This window comes from Anomaloglossus baeobatrachus, chromosome 2 (assembly GCF_048569485.1).
Source record: "Anomaloglossus baeobatrachus isolate aAnoBae1 chromosome 2, aAnoBae1.hap1, whole genome shotgun sequence".
NCBI classification, from domain to species: Eukaryota; Metazoa; Chordata; class Amphibia; order Anura; family Aromobatidae; genus Anomaloglossus; species Anomaloglossus baeobatrachus.
In genome coordinates this window covers 38,220,292-38,226,291 of record NC_134354.1, presented here as the reverse complement: position 1 = coordinate 38,226,291, position 6,000 = coordinate 38,220,292, and positions in this window count along the sequence as shown.

Below are 6,000 nucleotides of genomic sequence, written 5' to 3'. Positions count from 1 at the left end.
CCTGCTTAAGGGCTATACTACAATAGACCCACTTCCTTACAATGGGCACTTCAGGTTTACAGGCCATCATGCACGTCTCTATCCAGGGACAATGTGGAGCCTCCCAATTTTTGGCTGCCCTGCCTAAGGGCTATACTACAATAGACCCACTTCCTGACAATGGACACTTAATGTTTTGAGGCCCTCATGCACGTCTGTATGCAGGGGCATTGGTGAACCTCACAATTTTGGACTGCCCTGGCAAAGGAAAATACTACAAAGACTCACTTCCTCAAAATGGGCACATTAGACTCAAGAGGCCTTCATGTACGTCTCTTCTCAGGGACATCGGAGTGCCACACAATGTTTTCACGTAAAATCTTTCATGTATTAATCTCAAAAAGTAACATACACCAGCTCTATCTCACTATTGGGTATGTGCCCTTAACATTTCCGCCATGAAAAATCATTTTGGGGTCATTTTGGAAGGTTTTCTGGTGAGTCCGTAAAAATGGCGTGAAACGCGGACAAAATTGTTCACAGCTGTGACTTTTGAGTGATAAATGCTTCAAGGGGTCTTCCCCATGCTGTTGCCATGTCATTTGAGCACTCTTCTGAGACTTTTGTGACATTTTTAGGGTTTCTCCATGCTGCCGGGGGGTCATTTCACAAAAATACTCGGGTCTCCCATAGGATAACATTGGGCTCGTTGCTCGGCCCGAGTACACGAGTATCTTGGGAGGCTCGGCCCGAGCTTCGAGCACCCGAGCTTTTTAGTACTCGCTCATCACTAATCACCATGAATATCCGCCGTGGACTTTCCTTGCAGAAACAAGAATTGTATCTCTCCTCTGCTCTCAGTTGCTGTGGATATCGCATTAGATTCCACCATGTTGTTTTCCCGTGTGCGTAGAACACTGTTGCCATAAGCAACAAACACAAAATTTTGAAAACATATATTAGACACATAAGGCTTTCATATGATATAACATTCGTTACCATAGAAATAAAAAAAAAGATCACAAAGCCAAAGACTTATCAGCAGCCCCTCGTAATATCCTTCACATTCCAATGTTCACCATTTACATCCTTGCATTTTTTTCCCCTTCCCTTTACATGAATGTAAAGGGGGCTTTACACGCTACGATATCGTTAATGTTTTATCATCGGGGTCACGTCGTTAGTGACGCACATCCGGCGTCATTAACGATATTGCAGCGTGTGACACTTATGTGAGACCTAAAATGATCGCAAAAGTGGGCAAAATCGTTTGCCGCGGAGAGGTCGTCCTAAAACAAAAAATCGATTACCTCTCATTAGTGATGTTGTTCCTCGTTCCTGCGGCAGAACACATCGCTGTGTGTGACACTGCAGGAGCGAGGAACATCTCCTTAACTGCCTCCATCGGCTATGCGGAAGGAAGGAGGTGGGCGGGATGTTACGTCCCGCTCATCTCCGCCCCTCCGCTTCTATTGGACGCTTGCCATGTGACGTCGCTGTGACGCCGAACGACCAGCCCCCTTAGAAAGGAGGCGGATCGCCGGCCAGAGCGACGTCGCAGGGCAGGTAATCCGTGTGACAGGGAGCGCGATTTTGTGCGCGACGGGCAGCGATATGCCCGTGTCGCACAAACAATGGGGGCGGATACGCACACTAGCGATATCAGTACCGATATCGCTAGCGTGTAAAACCCCCTTACCTGTGTTTTTTTGGATATTATGTGGAATTTATTGACATTTTTTGTGCCGCAATCTTGAAAATGAGGCATCTGGTTTATGACTAATTAGCAAAGTAGTTAAGAAATAAGTGGAGTAGGAGGTTAACAAAACAAAAAATCCCCCTAAAACATATAATTTATTAGATATGCATTAAAAACTGAAAATGTCAATGAAGACTCAAACAATATTATAGATAATAAAAAGTAACAGGTGTATAGAAATACCGTCAATTGCACAGAAAGAGGGGCCAGTAGGGAGCAGATGCGTAGACCCAACATATCTATCTGACTCGCCCCAGGGCTATGGGGTGCTTGGTCCCGGGCCGTATATGTGCGGGGATGATGTGTCACGGGTGTGCTATGGCGGTAGCCCGGTTCCGTGACCCTGGGGGTCGTTTGAAAAGTGGTTATATACAGGGGTTTATGTTGTGACGCCACTTGTGGGTTGCGGCTAAGTGGTTGGAGCCGCCGCTGCACAGTCTATGGCCGATGGGGCAGGTGGTGATGGCAGCCTGGATGTTGGGCCCTCCGCAAGTAGGGCTGAGCCCCAGGGGGTGGATGATGGAGTGTGGCATGTAAAGAATGGAGACCACACGATGGGAATGCAGTGCAACTGTTGTTTACTCACAGCGATGGTAATGCTGGACGGCTGGTTCAGACCCCTGGTCCCTGTAGTCCCAGTGCCGGTGTGGTAACCTGGTGGCTTCTCTCCCCTGCACCTCTTTGTAGTGTTGTGGAACCCCGTAGCTTGGAGCATCTGGGGGTCCCCTCCTGTTGGTTGTCAGGCTCTGGTCCGTACGGCAGGCAGTGTGAAGCCTGTAGGGTCGGTGATCTGTCCCGGTCTCTGGCTCTCTCATTACTGCTGGTGCCCCCGGATTCTTGGGTCAGTGAGGTCTTGGATGGTTGACTCACTGTGCAGGTATTTGTCAGGCAGCTTGAAGCGTTCACCTAACCTAGGGCCCTGTGCCCCGTCAGTGCTTTGGTTCCAGGGGTACCTCATCGTACCCTCCCTGGCAACCACTCTCCTGTACCAGTCAGGTCACTGCTACATGACCCTGTCTCGAGACACGTCTGTCTGCTACTACTGTCACTACTGACTGATATTTTGTCTCTTTCCTCCCCCCGGGTTGTTGGCTAGTGGACTGGATCGGCTCCACCCCTAGGTTGCCATCCCTTGGGTAACAAACTAGTCAGTCACCACTGATTGGGCGAGGGAACTGAGGATGTTATGTGTTTTGGTGGTACTGGCACTGGCCTTCCAGGTCCCTGGGGGTAGGCCCTGCATCTTTGCCAGGATGCAGTACCTAGTAGTGCCCTGAAGGGTTCAGGGGCGCTAAATATCAGTGACCCTAATACAGTCATATGAAAAGGTTTGGGCACCCCTATTAATGTTAACCTTTTTTCTTTATAACAATTTGGGTTTTTGTAACAGCTATTTCAGTGTCATATATCTAATAACTGATGGACTCAGTAATATTTCTGGATTGAAATGAGGTTTATTGTACTAACAGAAAATGTGCAATCCGCATTTAAACAAAATTTGACCAGTGCAAAAGTATGGGCACCCTTATCAATTTCTTGATTTGAACACTCCTAACTACTTTTTACTGACTTACTAAAGCACTATATTGGTTTTGTAACCTCATTGAGCTTTGAACTTCATAGGCAGGTGTATCCAATCATGAGAAAAGGTATTTAAGGTGGCCACTTGCAAGTTGTTCTCCTATTTGAATCTCCTATGAAGAGTGGCATCATGGGCTCCTCAAAACAACTCTCAAATGATCTGAAAACAAAGATTATTCAACATAGTTGTTCTGGGGAAGGTACAAAAAGTTGTCTCAGAGATTTAAACTGTCAGTTTCCACTGTGAGGAACATAGTAAGGAAATGGAAGAACACAGGTACAGTTCTTGTTAAGCCCAGAAGTGGCAGGCCAAGAAAAATATCAGAAAGGCAGAGAAGAATGGTGAGAACAGTCAAGGAAAATCCACAGACCACCTCCAAAGACCTGCAGCATCATCTTGCTGCAGATGATGTCAATGTGCATCGGTCAACAATACAGCGCACTTTGCACAAGGAGAAGCTGTATGGAAGAGTGATGCGGAAGAAGCCATTTCTGCAAGCATGCCACAAACATAGTCACCTGAGGTATGCAAAAGCACATTTGGACAAGCCAGTTACATTTTGGAAGAAGGTCCCGTGGACTGATGAAACAAAGATTGAGTTGTTTGGTCATACAAAAAGGCGTTATGCATGGAGGCAAAAATCACGACATTCCAAGAAAAGCACTTGCTACCCACAGTAAAATTTGGTGGAGGTTCCATCATGCTTTGGGGCTGTGTGGCCAATGCCGGCACCGGGAATCTTGTTAAAGTTGAGGGTCGCATGGATTCAACTCAGTATCAGCAGACTCTTGACAATAATGTGCAAGAATCAGTGACGAAGTTGAAGTTACGCAGGGGATGGATATTTCAGCAAGACAATGATCCAAAACACCGCTCCAAATCTACTCAGGCATTCATGCAGAGGAACAATTTGTAATGCTGCCACCAGGGGGAGCCAGAGCTCTGTAGCATAATACACTACACAGAGCAATGAGAACCAGGAAGTGAATTCACAGCGTTCTCATGCATTACCTCAAAGCACAGCTGAGACATCCATCCAGGGGATGGAACACAGACAAGGGCACGGGGGCACAGGAACAGACAGATCAGGATATCACTCACAGGACCAGCAATCACAGGCAAAGCAGTGCTAAGCTTATAGCCGGCACTGGTTCACTGGAAATGCCAGCTTTTAAGGCATCCAGGGTCTGCAAGTGAGGCTCGAGAGAAGGCTCCGCCCCCTAGCCATGTGGACAGGGAGGTGAACCATGACACAATTACAATGTTCTGGAATGGCCATCCCAGTCCCCAGACCTGAATATCATTGAAAATCTGTGGGATGATTTGAAGCGTGCTGTCCATGCTCGGCGACCATCAAACTTAACTGAACTGGAATTGTTTTGTAAACAGGAATGGTCAAATATACCTTCATCCAGGATCCAGGCACTCATTAAAAGCTACAGGAAGCGACTAGAGGCTGTTATTTTTGCAAAAGGAGGATCTATAAAATATTAATGTCACTTTTATGTTGAGGTGCCCATACTTTTGCACTGGTCAAATTTTGTTTAAATGCGGATTGCACATTTTCTGTTAGTACAATAAACCTCATTTCAATCCAGAAATATTACTGAGTCCATCAGTTATTAGATATAGGAGACTGAAATAGCTGTTGCAAAAACCCAAATTGTTATAAAGAAAAAAGGTTAACATTAATAGGGGCGCCCAAACTTTTTCATATGACTGTATGTACCTGTGTATCCACCACACAGACCACAGAGGTGGGCTCTCTAAAAAACACGCAAAAGATGGTGCCCCTGCTCAACATCAGCTGCCCTTAATGATCCCTCAAACTATAGGACCTAACAACAGGTATCAATACACCGGCTGTACGAAAAGGCAGATAATCAATGCTTAAAAAAAGTAATAAATTAAGCAGCAAGGGGACATAAAGAGACAAAAAAAGATAAGACTCTCCTTGTCAGATGTCACCCAGGAGCATGGCCTCGAGGCATTTCCCGCCCCTGTAAAGCTTCATCAGGAGGCCGGCAAACATCCAGACTGTATATGATAATGATGCTGCTGTAGTTCATACCAAATGGTGGTTTGTAAATGGTGGCAGGAAACCTGTATGCGGTAGGGGTGGACAAACCCAAGTATATTTACAAGACAGAAGATGTCTCCAAGATGGTCAGTCCAGTTGATCATTAAAGCACCACCACATGACTGGTGTCGTAACGTGTCTCGGGTGACGATGGTGCCGTCACGTATGTAGGGTTGTGCCAGAAAGAGTTCCTGAGAGGGGCCGTGTTGTCTTGTCATAGTGCCTGGTATAGCAAGAAGAGAACGTCCCCTCTGCTCGCGAAATGTGACGGTTACACCCACACAAATTGGCGATGTGCTGGATCTTCCCAAGCAAACCCCCGGCATGAGTCAAACTTGTGTTACGGATTGGCCCCACCGCCACCAATGGAGCGGGATACCAAACTGATTTAATGTTCCAAATATATGGGTAGCTAAGCCCCCACAACAGGAGCACCCTATTCTGCACCCCTTATAGGTCATGCCCCCAAAGCAATGTACCGCGTGACAAGGTACTGCCCACTGAAGAACAGAGTGACCAGTGATATGAAGATGAGCTTCATATCGCCACCCCATGTTCACTTTAGGTAAAAGCAACTACCGAGGATTTTTAGAGTAGCAG